Source organism: Anas acuta, chromosome 7, assembly GCF_963932015.1.
Source record: "Anas acuta chromosome 7, bAnaAcu1.1, whole genome shotgun sequence".
In the NCBI taxonomy this organism is placed as follows: Eukaryota; Metazoa; Chordata; class Aves; order Anseriformes; family Anatidae; genus Anas; species Anas acuta.
Window position 1 is genome coordinate 35,965,643 of NC_088985.1, and position 19,555 is coordinate 35,985,197.

A 19,555-nucleotide genomic window follows, 5' to 3' on the forward strand; every position below is an offset into this window, starting at 1 on the left:
ACTGTACCAGTTGAATATTTTAAATGACACTGCAAGCCGCATGCATTGCATCTGCTATGTTTCATTGTTCCATTTAGGCCCAGATGTTAAAGAAATGGCTGAAGTTATATAAACTTTCAGTGCAAACTATTCTCTTTGGAATTAGGTTGGTCCCTTCTTGCTTTGGCTCCAGTGGGCTTAGCTGGAATAGGATTAGCAGAGGAACATCAACCACCACTGTTTGTATCTGAGCGTGACCCAGGTGCTGTGTGGGGCTTTTGTGGTGTTACCTCCCTGAGTCCCTGCCCTGTCCAGCAGCGTGGACAGGCCTGGAAATCCAGGTGAAGAGGCATTTCCCAATGTCCTCATGTGCTGCTTCAGGACAAACGCTGTAGAAAAGTGCCTGGATATTACACAGACGTAGAGGACAGCCTTATAAATGTCCCACAAAGCAGTTCTCACTGCTTTTCAGGCAGAGCAGGTGTTTTGAAGGCGAGTTGAAGGCATGTAGAGGGCAGGTCCCTGAGGCAGCTGTGTAACTGCTGAGGGCTGGTCTGGTGTAGTGCCACCCTCTGGTATCATCAGAGTTTATCTGTGTGGTTATCCCCGGCTGGGTGTGCAGCAAGTCCTTGCACACCGGTGTTCCTTGCACACAAGGAAGTTCCTGAATGTGCACGGGGTAAAAGTCATTGTCATAATTTCTATTCTAAGTACATGTAAGCAGTACTTGTGGGAAGATGTAGCCTAAGGACATGCTTTCAACAGAAGATTGGAGCAGGTGATCTCCAGAGCTCCTTGCCACCCTTGAGTTTTCTATGGTCAATTTTAAAAACACCTGTAATACATCTTTCAGGACTTGAAATCTTGTCAGTAGATGCAATTAATTTATTTCAGATGGAAAAGAATGCTTAAGAGAAGCCTTTGGGAGGCACGCATAAACCCATTTCAACCTTTTTTCCCCTATTTGGGGGGTGGAGGTGAGCCAAAAAATCTAGAAATGCAGGAGAGTAACCAGTGTGATGGAAATAAATGCAGTTGCACGCCTATCAGGGAATGTCTGAGTTGAGCTGTTTTCCTGCTGAATTGAGATGTAGTGACATTTGTGAGCTTGTCTCTCTTGAGTGCTTGTGGCAAATGGTCAAAACACTAGCAATTGAAGTCTGCTGAAATAACTGCAGCTCTTAGAGCGTTTTATATGCATCATGAAGCAATTTTTGTTGTTTCTCTAAGATGCAGTGGACGAGTTGGATGTTAGTTAATGTCCTCCTGAGTTTGTATTCTGTATACGTACGAAACATCCTCACAAACATCCTTTGTACATCAAAAACATAGAAGGCATGCACAGCGTGACCTTTGAACACAGAGCTTTTTTCCTGTTTATGTTGGCCAGGACCCTTAAAAAATTATTTATTCTGTCATGAAGAAAACTGCCAAATCAGTTAACATCTGTGGAAGCTTGCAGAAGGTAGGTAGCGAAACTTGGCAGGCTTTGCACGTCAGAAGGAGGATGGGCCTTCCAGGAGATCATTCATGCTTTTGTGGGATGTGATATCTCCTTATCATTGCGGCCCCGTGGGATCAGAATGAAATGACTGCTACGACGCTCTAGCAGAGAGCAAACTGCAGTCACGTTTGCACAGCAGCTGTTCCTCGTTTAATCTGAACAAACGGGAGCAAAGTTCTTTATACATCATTTTCTGCTGGGTGATATTCAGCCATGTATTCACGTGTAACATCTCTGTCGGTGACGGGGATGGTGAGGTGAAGTGCATGCACCACGGGCTGGCAGGTGGCCGGGGTTCGGGAGGGCAGGGCTGCCCTATGGGGAACGGGGAAAGCATGGGGAGCCTCCTGGTGTTGGCCAAAGCCAAGTACAAGGCTTTGAGGACGTGGAGTAAAGCACAGCTTCTGTGAAGGCTGGAGGGGAGACGGCTGCAGGGTAGGCCCAAACTGCAGTCTTCAGCTTCCTGAGGGCAGCAGTGGAGAAGACCAAGTCAGGCTCTTCCCTTCATGGGGACAGGAGACAGTGGGTGCAAGTTGCAGCAATAAAAGTTGGAATTGGTTGTACAATGGGATGAAAATTCCTCACTAGAGTGCTGTACAATGGTGGAGAAGGGGCCCAGTGAGGCTGCAGCACCCCTGCTTGGGGAGCCAGCAGCATGGGCACCCGTCCCACCGCCCTAGAGCATGGCCTTGCCCAAAGGGCCGAAACTATTCAGTCTCACCCAGCACTGATGCCCAGCTAAAATCCTTCATAACTGTGAATTAAGGAAAAAAGAAAAAGGGCAAAAAAATAATTCTCCAAATGTCTTACTACAGTAAATTCACATCTATGTGCAACTCCAGCTGCACTCAGGTACATGCAGTGTTATTCCAAAACACAGGAGATCCTGCAAGCTTTTATTATCAAGATGATTAACCTGTTCATTATTACTATGACCAGTCTAAGAAAATGTTTATCGTTTATGTTGAGTGTTTGTACTGACGGAACAGCATAGCTAATCACTGCAGATGGTTGTGCTGCTCTGTGGGAATGCGTAGCTTTCAAACATCCTCTGTCTGTAGCCGCTCATTGAATTATACTTTAAATTAATTTTCATAAAGTGGCTGTACTTTTATGTTGCTATTTTTAGCCATGTTAGCTGCTGTACTACGAAAAATCAAAACCTATTCTGTTGATTCAGCAGAAAGCAAAATTTTATGTGTAAGTAATGCTCAAAATATTAGTGCCTCTAGCAGACTGTAAAGCAAAGTGGGAGCTTTATTTACACCTGGAAAGAGTTGTTTTTCTGTAATGTAAATCTGATCAGTATATTTGACTTCCTGAATAAAACTGTTTGTAAAAGCATCATTAGAGTCCATAGTTCACAGTTTTTAAAGAAACTAAAGTAAATCCTTATTTCAGGGATCAATACATAATGTGTTTGAATACTGGTCAGTCACTACCTCCTGTCCTCTGGAAAGAGTTCATCTTCTTGAGCCATCCCATTGTATTTATATCAAAAATAGTGCTATTCCTACCTCACTAAACCAGGAACGGTTTGTAAAGGAAATGAGATGCTGATTTGTCACAGCTACCACAAAGTTTTGGTCTCTTTTGAATTTTCTGTGTTGAAAAGTAGTCAGTTTTGGTCAAGCTGGTGCAGTTAGTCTTATGATAAGTCAGCTTTTGTGGTTTTAGAAATGCATTTTGCATATCTGAATAAGCATGTACTAATTAAAAGTCACAGACTGTTAAATATCATGGATCGTTAATGATTTTCTTCAGTCTTTCAGCTGAAGCAGGGAAGGGTTTCTGCAGAATAGGAGGAGGAACCTCTGCGAGCCTCAAGTATTAACACAGAATTTGTTTGGATTTAGGTATTAGTGGAAGGAGCAGGTTGGGAAGCTGCACGGATATGCAGATAAGTTCAGGATTATATTCTGCTGGGGGAATTGCATTGGTTGAGAAAAGCTAAAGATGAGTGAGCCACTAGAGGAGCTCCTTTGGCCTCTGTTGTGCAGAGAAGTGCTTCATTGTCAGTGCTGGTAGGTGAGGAGGCAGAGTTGGTGGTCAGGAGCCACGGCAAGTGACCCCCATGGTTGTGGTACAGCATTTAACAGAGCACCTCTGTGTTTCAGTGGGAAATCCCTCTCCAGTCTAAGCAGCATGGGGCAGCAGCTGCCTGGGGCACTCATGCTTGCTTGCATGAGTAATTTGGCAGAACTGTTCTGGTTTCAGGCAGGACCATCTATGATGGGTGTCCCTAGGTGCTCTGATTTGGTCCCCAGAGCTGAGCCAAAGGCTGCTGCTTTGGAGAGGTGCAGAAGCTGCTCAGAGCTCCAGTTCTTCCAGGCTTTCCCCTGAGGTTTGAATTCTCTACTGCCCTTTTCAGGGGCAGTGAGATTTCCTCAAGGTCTTTGCTGTCTAGTGAGTTTAGAGATGACCAGCAGGGTGCACGGGAAGCATTTTTCCATGTTTTACCAGCTTACATTGAGCATAATTGGGTTGTGTCATTTCTTTCCCCAGTTCTAATCAGGAAATGTAAAGTTTGACCAGACCAAATAACTTTAAATCTGCAGATTTTGTCACCTCCCTATCTGTCCTTTTTCCAGGTCATTGAAGAATGGCTTTTCTTTCATTTGTGTTGTCGAGATGCCAGTGCAGCTGCTTGTGAAAGACTGTTGTGAAAAAACAGTAAGTAGTTAGAGCAGAAAAAGTAAAGGGCAGAAGTAAGTGATTCACCTCCTAGCCGTTTGTCACCTGTGTCATGGGGTTAAATATATGACAATGTCAATATTTTGAAGTCAGTTTTATATTTTTTGAGGAAAATCCTTTAGATGCATTTTGTATCATAATATTATTCCCAGTGATCCCCTCCTATTTATTCCACAAAGCTGTACATTTTGTTTGTGTGCCTATATGTTACTCCTGAAGCAAGAGTTTTGCTTTATTATTGAAGACTCATGATGTGCATCATTTAGAAAATATTCCCTGCAGGTTCTTCTTTCACCAGCTCAAAGTCACTTTAAGGAAGGCATTGCCTTATCTCAGTAACACATATTTGAAAGTCATTTAGTGAGCAAATTGCCAGATAATTGCATTGGTGGTAATTGCATCTTAAATTGATCTGCTGTTGAGAAAAATGCTGAAAATGAACTGTTCTTAATCTTGATATGAAAATATTGGTTCTGTTATATTAATTAGCATGCTGTGAAATAAGAATATTTTTTTTAAGGGAGATGCTTAAGCCGATCTGTTTATTTTTAGTTAGTGCCTTTAGTTGGTTCCCTGGAAGAATCAAAGCTCTGTGCCTGTGTGAGAAAGAGAAAAAAAAGTTTATAGGTTGTCAATCAATGAAAACTAGAAAGGTTTTCCATAAAACAGGATGTCTGTGGCATATCTCAGGGATTTTGTGTAGCTCTGTCAAAATACTTTTTTTCTCTTTCCTTCAACCCTGCTGTGTTCATAACTGTGTCACTGCTGAATCCGTTATGGGCAGCAAAACTTCTGGGTTGATCTGAAGGGGTTTGAGAGATTGACCTGACCAGGAAATAGCATTTCACTGCCTGTTGTACTTTGACCTGTAATTTTTCCTGATACTTCATTCCACGTCTTGTAAGCTAGCTTTCTGTCTGTGCATTTCTTCCTGTAGCTGGACGGCTGCATTTTCTTTTACTGACCTGGGTACACAAGGGATGACCATGAGGTCCAGAAATGTGAGGAGTTTGACTGCTTCTTGCACTTTTTCCGCACAGTTTTAAAGCTTTCATGACAGTTTTGGTGATGGCTGGAAACCTTTCCTTCAGACATGCTGGAGTTCAGTTTCATGGGATGTTTATAACTTTATTTGCTCTCCTCCCACAAGTATGCTTTCTCTTTCCTTTAGAGCTGACCTACCTGACCCATAGACAAACAAAAGGTCTCTTGGAAGCCAGTGTGTTTTGATTGTACACGTTATAGGGGTTTGGTTGTTGATACACTTTTCCTTGAGAGGACAAGATGGGTACATGAAGTATTCAGAAATTGACCTAAGTTTAGTTACCATCACTTTTGTTGATAATTAGCCTTGTGTCTGTGCTATTCAGCGATCTCATTTTCTTTTTATTTTAATTTTAATCTTTATATAGTGTAGTCCTATGATACAGAGAAAAAATTCAGATAGTGAAAGGAGTGCAAAATCAGTTGGAGCCTAGAAATGAATTGCAATCCCATTATTTTTTTTTTGCTCTTTTTTTCTTTCTTCCCAGCAATATGACTATGGTTCTTTGGTGGCCTTTCAGGGAATGTATGTGGTACATTTGAGTATAAAGGGAGAAGAATTCAGTGTATGAATTCTTTTGAGAATTGCTCTGGAGCTGCTTCTGATAAGGCTAAGATATGTTTTATGAGACAGCTAACTTGCACTAAATTGTACATTAATGACTTCAGCTGGAAAATAAGATCGTAGGCACAAAATATGCGTGCCACAGGGCAGGTTTCTGTCACTAACATCTGATGTGATGGAAAAGGAAGGGATCTGCTTCAGACACAATGCAGACCTGCTTGCAGACGTAGTTCTATTTCTCTATTTCTCTATTTCTCGTTCTATTTCTCTCCATCACTGCAGTGTGCTGTGCGTACAACTCCATTTATTTGCTTTTGAAAGGTGTGCGAAATGAGGACAAGCCAACATCTCCTTCTTAGGGGGAATGGTACACAGGGGTTTAGTAGGTCTGTGAGGCCATAAAGGCCATCTGGGGGGAAGCAGGAGGCTGTCAGGACATCCCTGTGGGCCCGCTGGGGTTGGTGTGTGACAGTTTTTGGGACTCTGAAAATGGAGTTGTGGTTAAAACACTCTGACTTGGAAATAAAAAAAACCTGGCTTACATTTTCCAAAGGTTTTCAGATTTGGTGGATGAGGCTGAGGACTGTCTGCTGACTTTTTTTCATGTAGCTGTATCACAGGTAGATTTCCTTCATTGTTTCCCAACGTAGAAATACGTGCACTGTGGCCAGGCTCTCAGTAGGCTGCTCGGCTGGAAAAAGAGAGGATCTGAGTTTGTTGTGGCTTCAGCCAGTCATCCATCAACCTGAACGTCTCCTTTTCCAGTCACAGGAGGAAAATTTTAATGTTTGAGCATGGGCAGAGCATCTTGGGTTATTCCATTGAATCCATGGGATGAGCAGTTATCACATGCTAAAGCCGCAAGCAAAATACTCAGAAATCAAGGTTTCCATCGCCAGGGAGGGACTACACAAGCACGCTGAATTTGGTCTATAAAACTGCTCACCCTTTCTTTGGCTGAAGTATTGTGAAGGAAGAGTTTGACGGGCAGCAGCGTTCAGGTGATCTGAAAAGATGGATCCCCTGGGGCAGCGGCATTGGGTCTCCTGCAGTTCTGCAGCGACTACAAAACAGGTAAATAAAAGGCAAATTGTCAGAATTGGTTTGTATAGAGTAATTTAACAAATGTGTCTGTGTTTGTAGATGCGTGCGCTCTCTGGGACTACAGAAGGGAGATACAGGAGGTGTGTGTGCCTCCTGTCTTGATGTGTCAGGGTAAATTTGCCCAAAAGCTGCAAGGCGCTGGGCTGGAGGAGCACACATCTGGGCACGTAGCACCTGTGCATGTGTGTATTACACTGCTTTCATACTGAAGATCTCCGAGATGCTTTTTTAAACCTGTTTCTTCAGAATGGCTTGTCAAAAGGAAGGAAGGTTGACCACTGTGTTTCATATTCTCTGAAGCTAGAAGTGTCATTTAAGTGATTTCGGAGGATTTCTGTATCTGACAAACTAAAATTAAGTGTTTATGGTGCTGTGGCCTAAGGGAATCTCGGCTCATCTTCAAGTTTTATAGTTGTCTTATTAAAAAGCTGCTGTTTAATTAGCTGTGTCATACTGGCAGTCTCTTTTTTTCTTTCTTTATGTCAGAAGAAGTAATGGGAGCACACTATTCAGATCCATAAAAACCTGGCTCGATACCTATAAAATCAGACTTTCAGTGAAAGCTTCACCTTCTTCTTCATATTAAAAGCAAAAGCATCTTCTGAAATGGGCCCTGAGGGCTGTGGTGGCTGTGTGCAGGTACTACTTGTTCTGCAGGGAAGCAAAAGGAAGGGTGTGTGGGGGATATGGAATAACAAATTACTCCTGTACCATGCGATGCCTGCCCTGGAGCAGCTGGGTGGGTGCCTGGCTTGGAGTGGGAACCCCAGCACCTCCACAGCCCCTGGGGGTGGCTGCTGAAGTGCCCCTGTGGTGTGACAAGTGCTTCTCATCAGTCCTTCCTTCTCACCCCAAACCTGCTTGTGTCCTGCCCTCAGTGTGCCAGTGAAATAAGTGAAGTCAAGGCGGTGTAAGCGAGGAACTGGAGGACAGGTTCGGCAGCAGCAGATGGCTTGGGCAGACATGCAGCTCTTGCCAGCTTTATTATTTCAGAGGATGCGATAATAAACATTGGGACAGAAAAAAATATGATTTTTTAAAATTAAAAATAATAATAATAATTTTGCACTTTAGGAAACAACGGGTTTTGCAATGGGAGGAACTTCCCTACCCCATTATTTCGGTGGGTGCTCCTGGCACTCGGAGCCAAGGGGAGCGAGGGCAGCGCGGTGCCCACCAGCCCATTCCCCTGAGTGGGGTTACAGAGGCTGCTCTTGCTGTTGTCTGCTCCTGTGTTTGTGCAAATACAGCTTGCAGACTGGGAACGGAGTGTCCTGTACAAATGCCGGATTCTTTTTTAAAATTAACATACTTCTTCATTTCCAAAATAGAAATATAATTCTCTTTGATCGTGGGTCCAGGATACAGTTTCGGTCCAAAAAGCTATTCCCATGGTAACAACCCAGATTTGACCAACGGGTATTTTCCACCAAAATATTTCTGGATGAAATAGCCCAGCATCTCTAAACATAATGGTCAAATCTACAACTTGTTCTGCATTTCATATTGTCTCTATTTTCTGCATGTGTTGTCTTTTAAAGAAAGCTGTTCAGGATTGGTGGGAAAACAGAGTGACTTTTTTTTTTATCCCCTTTCCATAAAGGAAAACATTCCTTTATGCAGAATCCATCATACAGTGTAAGGAAGAGAAATAAGTGTTTTTAAAAATCCTTACAAAATTATATTTTTGTGAGCTATAACAAAATCTGCTGTAAATACTCTGAGAAGCACTTGCTTGTGATAAATATTTCCCAAGAGCACATTTCTATATTATTACTGTTATTGTACTATTAATCAGATACAGTTTTTTCTTCCCCTTCTATTCCTTAGTAAATGTGCTTGAGTGTAACAATTCTTCTTAATATCAGTTCTTGAAAAGAATTGATAAGAATCTGAATGCTAACCGGTGCCTTGTCAGGGATTGAAAATACACAGCTGTTTATCAACGGTAATGCCATCAGGGATTCCAGAGTCGATTTTAAAGCACATTCAATAATAAAATCTCAGTTTATTCTGGAGAATAAAGGACAGTAAATGCATGCTGCTGTTGACACCAGCTGTCTCTGGAAAGCAAATATTATTTGGGTTGTTTGTTTGTAGACAGCAGGAGCAGCGACAGCGACATTCCTGCACCATCGGGCAAGCCCTAGGAAAATCAATGGATGGATTTTCCATCAGGCGGTGCCTCTTGCCAGCCTGTTTCTGTTGAATGATACCGCCTCACGTTAGCATATGCTTGTGCACTCAGTGCTAGCTAACGTCCTCGATAGCCGAGCAGCAGCAGAAGGGGGCTGTATATTAATATTGCGTGTTAATAGCACGTGGCACAAATGGTCAGCGTGGGTGCATGGAGTGAGGTCTGCTTGCGACCAGGCTGGGGAGCGTCAGGGCTTCGTGCTGCCGTCAGATATTCCAGGAAGGTTTGCCGTCCTGCCTGCAAGCCTCTGTTTCTGCTTTGGAGAAGATGTCTCATCATCTTTTGATTTATTTCTCATTGTATTTTCCCAGTTACTGGTCCTCTGCCAGTTCCTCTTCCTTCCATCTTGAGCGATGCTTTCAACCTGCCTGTGTTGCTTGAAATGCACTGCTCAAAATTATCTGCTAATTAAACACTGCGCTGACAAGATTTGAAGTCCAGCCCCCTTAAAAAAAAAATAAAAAAAAGTTCAGAAGGACTTATGAGGACTTCATTCATGAATAAGTAATGGCAAAGTGCAGCCCTTTGGCCTCAGCTCCTAATGCTGCAGCGGGGAGTTCTTCCACATTCTGTCATTTTTCTCCCACCACGATTTGGACACTGGCTTTAAACCTGCGATGTGAGGTGTTTGTACCTGTGAAGGTCCCAAAGGAGCCATGAGCCTTCCAGAAGGTAACAGAGCTGCCCCGTGTTCAGCGCTCAACTTTTCCTTCAGTGTGCCTTCCTGGTTCCACGTAACCATGCGCAGCTATAGCCGTGTCTCAGAAACCAGCTGGCACCCATCTGCTCCCAGCCACTGCAGGTTTTTCATTCTCCTGTTTACATATGTCACAAATGCATTTTTCTGATTGCTTTAACCCAGTTTCTGCAAACCACGGTTGAAACTGGAGAGGTGGTTCTGCCCTCATCTGTGGGCTTCAATACAGTAAAAGAAGCGATTGGATTAGGGGGTGGGAGTGGGGAGTGCAAACACATACAAAGGTTGTAAAACTCCTGCTCAGCTCCTTCCTTCTTTGAAAGCCCTTCTGCTAATCCTTGAGCAGCGCTGTTAACTGGAGGCAAGAGCTTGGTGTGTTGCTGGAGAAGGTGGAGTTGAGGTGAGCCTCGAGGGGATACCCAGAGGAGGACATCGGTGGCTGTGAGCATGCACGGACATGAGGGGAGGGCTGCGTTCACCACCTGCCTTTTCCATCCAGGACTGAGCTGTGCCAGCGTTCCCTGCCCTGTACTTCCACGTTTCCCTTGCATCAGAGAACTGCAGGGTGGCTGGCGGGGAGGAGGAAAGGCATCTCCCCGAGCAGGGGCCGCGTGCTCTGCTGCCGGGAGCAGTGCCCAGGTCAGCGTGCTCCGGTCACAGCAGTCTGCCGTAATAGATATCTTCTGTAATAGGAATCATCTTTTGTCATTATCGCTTCCATAACAACCTTCCAGGATGTCTCTGGGGCTGCAATTTTATTTCAGAGGTATAAAATGAGAATAATCAAAAGAAAGGAGGGTGCATAGCTGTATTGTCTTCCTTGAGCTATGACCCTTTTTGTGTGCTGCTTTGGAATTGGAAGGCTTCTTTGCAGGTTCAGAGTAACAGTCCAGGCAAAAAACATCATCGACCCAGAAGCAATCACCACGTTTCCATCTCTCAGTGCGTGCAGTCCCTACTGACTGGTGTTTGTGGGGAAAATCTTGGCACTGTTGGGCTGCACGCTTTGTGCAGGTCCCAAAAAAACACTCCTTGCAGCAGCTCTGCTCAGCCTTCTCCTGTGATGCAAAATAAGATGTATTACATCAAAAAACAAATACAACTATTCCTGTCGCATTCCTTACAGGTCTGGTTAAGCCAAACCTTTCATTTCTGCTTGCTTTTAGGCCGTGGGATCAGAAAGTATTGAAACGAGGGACTGCCTACCTTCCAGCTGGCAATTCACACTGATGATCTTGTGCAGTGTCCGTCTTCTCCAGAAACCCAGCTGTAATGTGCGTGCGATGCTTACAGATATGGGCGTGTACTGTAACTCGGCCTGTGCACAAAATAAAAAAATATTTCAGATATTAGAAAATAACTATGTGGGCTTTACTGCCAGGAGTGGCGGTGTTTGAGCAGCTGCCTGCTGTCAGTCTGGCTTGCAGGTGAGAACCTTAATTTTCAGACAAACCGAGCGCTGTGGGCTCTGCGTGCCCACGAGCTGTGCCTTTGCAGGTTTGTTTCCATGCTGGCGAATCCTTTTCCTTTAGTATTTCTTTCTTGGTTTTTTTTTTTTTTTTTTTTTTTCCCAATGCCATATGCTATACCCCATGACTAGGAAGGTCAGATGTGTGTCTGTCTCAGCAGGTAGCACCAGCAGATTTCTTTTTTGGGTGGAAAGGGAATTTTCCTCCAGCAGATGGTCGGTTCCTGTCCTCTGCGCCTTGCACACTGTCAGTGAAATGCTTCCACTTGGTCCAGACCAAAAAGTGTGAAAAAGTAGGAAAAGTATGTTGATAAATAAAGTTTTAGTAATTCCTTTTCTGTGTTGCTACCTAATTTAGTTGGGATCGTTAGAATAATTACAAAAGCAATTGCTGTATTAGTACAGAGGTGTTCCCTAGTCTCTTCACTGGTGGCTCCCTCTGGAGTGTGACACTGGGGTGGCAGTGGGGACATGGCACGTGTCTCCTTGTCCCCAGTGCCGTGCTGGCGGCCCCATGAAGGGCAGTGTCTGGTTTGTGCAGCAGGGCTCGGTCATTTCCATGCAGGAGCCCACTTGTGCATCGTCACCCTTCTCATCGTGCGGCCAGGGCAGGATTTGCAGCACTAAAGCACACCCCAAAAAAACCTAAATACACACTGTCAGCTGACTTCACCCAAACTGATGTGACCTCTTTTTTCCTTTGAAGTGTAAGCAGTAAAGGGAAGCGAAGCAGGTTTCGGTGTTGGTTTTTATTTGCAGTCTCTGCTGAGCCCCATTGTGTTTGCATCCAAAGGGTATTTACTTTACCAGCCTGCTCTGCTGTCGTGTGACAGATTGATGCAAGGACACGCTGCTGCAAGGATCTGCACGTGCAGCACAGTTCATTAGGAATATGTAATCAGATTTAAATCATTAGGTATTCTCTAAATGACTACGTTGGTGTCATATCCCTTCTCTGTATTATGAAAGGGAGAGAACAAACTGAAAACGTGGCTTGTTGGGGGCTTTTCGTTGTTTTTATTTTTATTATTATTATTATTATTTTGACTTATGTGCCATACTTAGAAATTTAAAAGTTTGGTGTCAGAAAATATTGGAGAAGTTATCACTGTCATTTTCCTTCTTTTAATAAAATGCTGCCTGTTGGGAAGGTACGGCCCTGCATTGTAAATTAGTTTGAGCTGCATTTTGCCCTCAGAAGGGGGCTTTATGGGGAAATAAGGTTTCCTTCATGCAGGGAATTGCTGTCGGAAGCTGTTGCAGAATCATCCTCTGCTGTCCCCCCTGGAACAGCGGCTTCAGGAAACCACAGACCTCGCATTTGGGGTGGTTAGTTGAGCCCAGGGCCTTGGCGTGATACAGCAACCTGCCCTTTGCGTCTGTGCCTCACGTTCCCATTTAAGAGCATATAAACCTGGCAGTAAATCAGACTGCAGTCTGCTCCTCTAGTGCAGCATGCTTCAAGAGCACCAGCCCCTGCATTTCAGAGGCAAAGACAAATGCAGCAGCCTGCAACTTCACTGAAATAAATTGAAAAACATCCTCCGGTACGAATTTCAGTGTATCCAAGCTGCTCAGATCAATAGCAAGTGATGCAACCCCTCTCTTGTAGGTAGGAAACGAAGGAATAAATGGATGTGGTTTAGCTTCATCTGTGTAGAAGTTAACAGGGATGTTTCTCTGTGTGTTGATCTGAGCTGCAAGTCGGAGGAATCGTTTCCTCTGCCACCCAGCACATTGCTCCTTCCAGCACTGTGGTGCCCACGGCGGGTGCCATCGCTGGGGGTGCTGCACCTTGCGAGCCATCGCGTTATGGGCTGGCCAAGGGGAGCTGCAGGTCCCGAGCAGCTATACTGGAAAATCTCCATGGCAACCCAGGAAAATAAGGGCCCCTTCTGGGAAAATGAGAGATCTCAAATTCTCTTGCAGCCAAGAAGTATTATTAGTGTCTGGCTGTAGTGCTGTCACATTCTTCTTTCAAAGTTTCTCATTGCTGAAAACAAATCATGATGGGGATTTTTCTAATGCTTTTGTAAAGGCCCTTGTAGATCAGCACTGTTGGCTCAATAAAAATAAAGGGGAATAAACCCAAAGTATTGAAGAAATGCAGCATTAATTACAGTCATAAAGTTATCAAGTGGAAGTTGTGTGAATCCCCATTGGAGTGTTTGTACATACGTGTAAAAACAAACAAACCAGCCACCAGAGCACCTTGATTTTGTAAGGGAAGCTTAAGTTATATTTTCTCGTTCTTATTTAAAGCCATCGGAGGACATATGCATGCATCCAGTCATTTTCTTAAATGCAAAACATGTTCTTAATAGCGAGCTCCTCTGCTGCTCCTCAGTGCATCAGTTCACTCTAGTTCTTTATATGCAAAACGTGCAGAATTGGTATTAAATTTTATCTGGAAGTTACTGAATTATTAAAAGTCTTGAACAGAACTGTGGAAAAAAAATGAAAAATTGATAATTACAAAGCAGCGTGCTACTGAGTCAGAGCCTGTTTTGCATTGAATTATCATTTCACGTCCTCTTCAGCTAAGAAGCTGAACTATTTAAGAAAATACCATATGATATTACATATGGCGTTTTAATAACACCTATTTTACTCTGCTTCTGCTTAACCACTAAATGCTAAATGTAAAATTTCAAAGCACCCCTACCCCTTCTCACGAGAAGTCCAGCCAACTTGTCAAGCTTCGCCGCTTGTTCCCATGGCACGCGTCTCGCTGCCCTGCCCGCAGTGACCCCGACCTCTATCATAAAGTAAGACTTCAGTATTTTAACCTGGGTGGGAAACACACCCACAGGTCTCCAAATAGCAGTACTGCTGCTCCGGGTGGCTGGAGTTTGGTTTTGTCCATATCGATAATTTAAATTACTGGAGCGTTTTGGGTTGATAGCCTAAATCCATACATTTTTAGATATTTAAAGGAAGCAAAAGTTTCCTGATGAAGTTTGCCAAAGCATGGAGGCACCATGCTTTACACCTTGTGAAAGTACCCCTTCACAATTCCCCTTATACCTGATTCGAAGAGCCAGCATGGTGGGTTACTTACTCTTAAGATATTTAGAAGTGAATATGAGCTGTTTTCAAACTGTAGGTTTGCATGCTGTGATTTTATCTCTGGGAAACTACTTTTCTCATAGAAACTTAAGAATTGTAGGGAACTTGCTGAAATATTTTTAGCCTTCTACATAATTTGGGAAGTACCACTTCTTCGTTATATATAAAACCAGTTCCCGAGGTTAACTAGGAATTCAAGATAATGAACAAGCTTTACTCAGAAAAGGCATTTTAAGGGTTTTTTGTTTGGTTGGTAGTTTTTTGTTTGTTTGTTTGTTTGTAACTGCAGCCTTAGAATTAAGTTATTTTGGGGAAACATATTTTGGTCCATTACATCAATTTTTCCTAAGGTGGAACTTGAAGTTTGCAATAAAGAGCTGACCTCTACCCCTTTCCTCCCGTTATTAACATTTGAAGACTGCGATGGCTTTCCTCTGTTTGTTTATACGTGGAAAAAACCTGACAGTTGAATAGATTAGCTCCATATGCCATTTCCTTCCTGAGAAAGTGGGATGACCTTTCTGAACGTACGGACAGGATGAGTATGGGCTGTACATCATTTGGATCATTCAAGCCCATTATTTTGAATATTCTTGTCTCCATTGAGATATTAAAGCTAGGGATTAAGTTGCCTGAATTGCAAAGTAAAAACTCACTTGAAACACGTACTGACAGTAAATACCTGAAATTAGAGAATCAGAAGCTCTTAGGTTTAATAAACTGTGATTTGACCAAACGATCCTTAGTTTGTGGATGTCATGAGGCTGCAGAGATCCTGCCTTGGCTGTTTCGCAAGCAACACGTAAGCAAATCAAAAGCTTTGCTTTTTTTGTCAAAAGTCAGTGCAGCGAGCCCTACCTAGTGGTGCCTTTTGCAGTCCATTGTGGTTCCTTGTTGTTGAGGGATAGAGAAGAATCTCTGGCACCAGTTCTAAAAGAAAGTACCTTAATTACCGCTGTAATCTTCGCCTGTGCTGCATTTGAACGCTGAAGCTCCATGGACACTTTACAAGTACGTTAGAGGTGCGTGCTAGACTTCACTCGAGTGTTTGAAGTTGTATTTTTTTCAAAGAACAGTTCCCAAGTTAACATCAAAATGGAACATTTTCAGATCTTTTTGGACATTTCTGGGAATGCTCTGTGAATTTGCTATCAAGCCCTCATAATTATTCCAGATTACTGTGTTACCAATGAGCCTATATAAAATATGCATCTAAAACAGCCCCGAAGAAAACTTAAAGCTGATTTTAATGCTTTGGGCTTAAATTTGAAGGGCTTTGCTGGGTTTGCTTGAAGAAATTCAATAAATATGTATTGGCTGTACTAGCCTAAGTGGCTGGGAGAACTCAGCGATGTGAATGGATTGTAATCCTTTGGTTAACAAGAATGGATCAGGAAAGTATTACAGGCTTACAACTCCCATTGTCATGAGCGTGCAGTGCATTAGCCTGCCTTTCACCAGCGATGGAGTCTTCCCTTTAAGTCAAGGTACCTGTTGCATAGAGGCAATGCCTACTTTGGGTATATCTCAGTGCGTTCCAGCAGATAAATTAAATAAAAAATCTCTGCAGGTGATGTTTATCAAGTTATTCACAATCAAAATAATACCTAAGTAATTTAAACGTGGTCACAATTAAGATAATCTCGCCAGAGAGCTCCCATCAGGCAGCCATAAACACTCTCCTGCCCTGTCAGGGGATGCAGAGCCTGGATCGAAGATTTTTGTCCTCGTCTCGAAGGGGTTCCCTCCCCGCTTGGGTCGGTGCCTTGCTTTCCGAGTATGTGTGATGCCTCTTACAACCCAATAAAAATGTGCTCACTTTCAGCTAAACAATGTACTTCATGTTGATTAAAAGGAATGAAAGATTACAGGAGTAGAAAAAGAAAAGTAAAAATCCTGAAAATCTTAGAAATGACTGCTCCTGCCTCTTTGACGGCTATTTACATATAAACACGTCTTGTTTTCCAAGTAGTCTTCATTTCGGTGATGAACCGAGCCCTACATCTCTGCTGTGAGATCCAGGTATGCATTTTAGAAAAGACACCCAAACACTGCCTGTTCAGTGGTTGTAGCAAAGTTCATATAAGGCAGATTGTGATTCAGATCATCGGTGCTCTACATTTTGCAGCTGTCACATTTCGGATTCTGTTTAATTTCTTCGGGATTAATGTTGCCTGTGTATTTGGAATACTAATCCTTTCTTTTTCGGCCAATATCTTAGAAATACTGACAAAGTTTGCATGGAATCGTGGTTTAGCAAAGCTGAGATGCCGGGAGAGCTAAACGGAAGATTTATTGTTGTAGAAGATTCTCCCCGGATTTAGGATTAAAGAAAAAATGCGGCACAGGTGCTCGTCCAGGAGAAGGATCTGAGCCTCCCTTGTGGAGGTCGCTGTGTGCATCTTGCTGCTCGGTTTTCTGAGCCAGCAGGATGTAAATATCCAGGAAGGAAAAATAAAAGGTTGAGTGTAAACCTCTCAGATCAAAGGCCATCCAGCATCCTCTGCTCATCTCTGATGGACAAAACTTGTCTTCACTTTTCATACACAAACAATCAGCCGCTGCCCCAAATCTCTGGATTTTCTGGGGCTGGGAATAGGAGAATTAGGGGACGAGAGCTGTGACTGACACTGCATGCTTGCTTAGAGCAGATTCTCATGGGAAGGGGTTTTTGACCTACACCTTTTTGACACAGACGTTAACGTAGGTGAGGACGTGTCATGTTTAAATGTTTTTGCTGCAGATAATACTTATTTATCCCGGGAAGCTGAAGTTGTTATGACACTTCCATAATTATAACTGCAGTGGAAAGAGAGCTTATTTTCTATATATAGTGGTGATATTTAATTTATAATTCTCTGCTCTTGTTTGGGGCAAGAAAAGCTCACTCTCGCTGTCGTGTTTCTGAAGCAGTGAATGTGACTGCTGAGTGCGTAGGCAACGATGAAACTAATTTGGAGGCCGTGCTTAGAGTTACATACTTATGCTGCTCTCCTGCACTATTAAAATGACTGAGTGAGGCTGTGAGACCCTGCAAGAGGCGCAGGCTGTGGTGAGGGGCAGTGAGGTGGCACGAAACTTGGCTGAGCTGGGGGGCTCCAAGGGGAGCATGAGTGGGGCAAAACAGGCTCGCAGGGTCCTTTGGGGTTGCGTCCAGCATCTTTGACCCCTTGACACCTGGCAGTCCCCCAGGCCAGCTTGCAGGTGGCATGGGAAGAGCTGATGGGGGACGTGGTGGCCGTGCTGCTGTGCAGGGGGACACGGGGCTCAGCAAGGAGAAATGCCAGGTCCTGCCCCGCAGAGCAGCTCTGTGCTCTGGTACAGGCTGGAGGATTGCCACTGGTTTCTCACGTCTGCTTTTTGTGGCCACCTTTGGGAGGTTACCCTTCGGTTGGCTGGCATCGTGCCTGCTTGGCTTTAGCCCTGTGTTGTGCACTCGCATTTTAAACCCAGCTCCTTCAAACAGCAGCACTCGCACAAATGGCTGATGCTTAAAACTTGGCCACGTGCGTATGGAAATGAGCATCGTGCTTGTTTTGCACAAATCAAGTTGGGATCTCCAGCTTTATTTAAAACCTGCGAGCAGAACAGATGTATGCATTGCGCTGCATCTTCATCAGGGCTGGAAGCAGAAGCAGTGGGGAGGAGAGAGGGAACAGATGTTGCACGGGGAGAACCGCATAAGCCCCTCAGGCCAACTCATTTTGCTTTTCTTTTTGTTGAAATTTCTTGGATTGAGTGGTGCTGCAGGATTGCAGTCACGCAAAGACGAATGCAAACGTTGCAGTTCCCATAGGATGGCTAAGCTGCCCATACTTAGTATTGCTCTTCCTCGCTTTGTCATTAATCAATTTATTATTTTCCGACAACTTGCATCTTCTGGCCCAGTTTTGTCCTTTGTGGATGCATAATATAGCGGGCTGAAGTTGCAACAGGAAGCATTAAGTAGTAAAAAGTTAGATAAAACAGAAATCAGCAAGTTTCGCGAACAAAATTTGGGGTACAAAAATGACGTTTCAAGCACCAGAGAGTAACCTTGGTTATTTTTCCTGAAGGTTTTCAAAGAGGATGTTCCTGCAGAAATTGCAGGATTAGGAGTTCATAATAAACATCACCGTTGACCAGAAAACCTATTTCTATATTGAGGGCTGTTCTTATGTGGCACTGAAGAGAGAAAAATCCTGATACAAAAATGTAGAGAGACCATTAGAACAAAATAAGTGCTATGTCCTTGGGTGCCGGATCTAATTATACATCCTCTCAAAAGACGCAGCAGCTCTACCGGAGAGAGATTCCCGTATTTTGGGTAAGTGGCACACTTTTTGGAGAGGGCGGGGAAGCCACTGACCTAAATACATGTTTATCTGAGAACTTACTGCATTACAGGGAGTTTTTTTTTTAAAAAGCCGTCTTAAGCTTGGTCCTCTGTATCAGTAAGGGTTTGGAGATTTTAAAGTTTACAGGACCTAATAAAAATTGCACGAGCTGTTCTTCCATGATTGTTTACTGCACATTCTTTACAGTCCTTAATTTTTCTGCAATTTATCATCTTGAATGTTAGTATATTAGTATGTGGGCAGTAGCAATGAGGTGTAGAATAAATTGAAAGTGCACTGTGTAAGACTGAATATCACACCTTACTTTCACTGCTTTTTTTCAGTGGTATTTCAGAGGAGAACAGTTTCTGGCTGTAACAGTTCAAATGTCTTTAAGGCTCCAAGGCACTAGGTAGAGATGCGTACTATTTTTTTTTTTCTACTGATGAGGTGCTATCAATGATCTTTTTATGCTGTGAACACTGAGTTTTTTTCCAATGTTCTCACATTGGAAGTCACATCCCTAGCCCGGTAAGGAGGCTGCAGACACACGTCCTGGCACGTATCGCAGAGCAAATACCCGAGAGATTCTGGGTGGGGACATAAGGGAGAAGGGCTGAGTTTTGCTCATACTCTGCTTTATCTAGAAAAAAAAAACAAGTATTTTGCCCGGACTGTTATCTTTACGCTGCAGAGCAATACTGTGAGCACGTAACAGTGTGCTGGGCTGTACAAAAGCAGTCCTGTCTCCTGAACTTCTTGAAACTCCCTGAAAAATGTATGTGCTCAGATAGTTGTGTGCTCTCAGGAGAAGCCCCCGCAGCTCAGCACTTTGGTTTGGAGCTGTGCGGTAAGGTAGTTTGGTTTTCCTCCAATTTAACCCGTGGGGTGCTGCCTGCCAGGCTCTGTTCCCTGCCG

At 43.6% G+C, this 19,555-nt stretch overlaps 1 protein-coding gene across 4 annotated transcripts in view; it reads left to right on the forward strand.

Moving 5' to 3' along the window:
* PTPRE (protein tyrosine phosphatase receptor type E) overlaps positions 1 to 19,555 on the forward strand; it is a 92,763-nt gene that overhangs the window by 21,657 nt on the left and 51,551 nt on the right. The window contains exon 2 of one of the 4 annotated variants that reach the window (XM_068689193.1): positions 4,075 to 4,156. The exons of 2 other annotated variants lie outside the window; for them this stretch is intronic. The gene's annotated coding sequence lies outside the window, so the exon portion shown is untranslated. Of the gene's footprint in view, positions 1 to 4,074; positions 4,157 to 6,730; positions 6,861 to 19,555 lie in introns of those variants that run through there. One more of the 4 variants, XM_068689194.1, reaches the window with a different exon arrangement.